Source organism: Amblyomma maculatum, chromosome 2 (assembly GCF_055883805.1).
Source record: "Amblyomma maculatum isolate TAMU_Amacu chromosome 2, ASM5588380v1, whole genome shotgun sequence".
NCBI classification, from domain to species: Eukaryota; Metazoa; Arthropoda; class Arachnida; order Ixodida; family Ixodidae; genus Amblyomma; species Amblyomma maculatum.
Genome location: NC_139345.1, coordinates 157,339,326 through 157,341,057, shown reverse-complemented (window position 1 = coordinate 157,341,057; position 1,732 = coordinate 157,339,326).

Genomic DNA, 1,732 nt, shown 5'->3' with positions numbered 1-1,732 from the left:
ACAGGATTGGAGGAGGTTAATTTACATCCCCATTGCAAAGAAAGGCAATGCCAAAGATTGTTCCAACTACCGCACGATCGCACTTATTTCGCATGCTAGCAAGGTGATGTTGAAAATCCGCCAAGGTAGGCTGCAGCAGTATGTAGATCGGGAGCTTCCGGACGTACAAGCTGGGTTTCGCAAAGGCAGACGAACTAGACACCAGATTGCCAACCTTCGCTAGATCATTGAAAAAGCAAGATAGTTCCAGAAACCCATCTACTTCTACTTTATTTATCATGCGAAAGCGTTTGACTGCGTAGATCACGGCAGATTCTGCAAGCTGTCCAAGAGATGGGAGTTCCAATACACCACATCTGTCTCCTCAGGAACCTGTATGAAGGACAAGAGGCCCCAGTTAGAACTGGACATGGTCTTACTGATTGGTTTCCGATTCAGAAAGGAGTGAGAAGGGCTGCATACTGTCGCCCTGGTTATTTAACCTATATGCTGAGTGCATCATGAGGAAGGCCGGTCTGAACGAGTCTTCAGCTTTAGTAAAGATTGCTGGGAAACGTATCAACAACCTTAGATATCGGATGATACCACTTTAATGGCAGAAATTGAAGTGCAACTCAAGAGACTTCTGATGCGCGTACAAGAAGAGAGTGAGAAGGTCGGGCTTAGACTGAACACTAAAAAAAACAAAGATCATGACGTCTTGCCCTATCAAGTCCTGGATCATCAATGGACAAGAGGTGGAAACTTTGAAAGATTTTCTCTTCTTGGGCTCCAAGATTACCCGAAAGGAGACTGCAGTCATAAAATTAGGAGACGCCTGCTTCTGGGAAAGAGCCATGGCTAACCTTGACCGCCTAGTAAAGAGCAGAGACATTACACTGCCAACCAAGATCCGTATAATTCGTGCTATGGTCTTTCCAGTTGTGATGTATGGATGCGAGAGTTGGACTGTGAAAAAGGCTGACCGCCGAAGAATTGACGCGTTTGAATTGTGGTGCTGGCGAAGACTCTTGAGAGTTCCTTGGACTGCCAGAAGATCAAATCAGTCGATATTGTCAACCATAAACCCTGACTGCTCATTGGAGGGTCAAATTCTAAAGTTAAAGCTCAGCTACTTTGGTCATCTGACGAGAAGAGAGGAGTCGCTGGAGAAAGATTTGATGTTGGGAAAGGTTGAGGGTCGCCGGAGAAGGGGTAGACAGCGAACGCTATGGTTAGATGGCATCCTGGAGGCACTGCAGATGACGTTTTGTGATGTTAGGAAGATAGTGAGAGACCGGAAAGCGTGGCGTGTTATGGTTCATAGGGTAACGAAGAGTCGGACACGACTGAACAACTGAACTGAACGTCCAAAGCGACTCAGGCTGTGAGAGACGCTGTAGTGGAGGTTTCCTAAAATTTCTACCACCTGGGGATTTGTAACGAGCGCCGACATTGCACAGCACACGGGCGCCTTCTTTTCGCCACTGTCGAAAGCGCCCGCCAAGGCCGGGATTCGATCCCGCATCCTTGGGAACAGTAGTCTAACGCCGTAACCACTGCGCCACCTCGTCGCGGTACGGACTAAAGGATTCTCCAATTACTCTGCGTTTCAGCATGTCGACATCTTCGGAATTAACACGGCGCTCAATCCGGGACACGCCATATGGCTGCTGATAGACAGGTGGGTGAGCTCCAGTGTCGATGAGGTGGGAAACGGCATCGTGCGGCCCAAGGAAGGTTGTGGGGTATC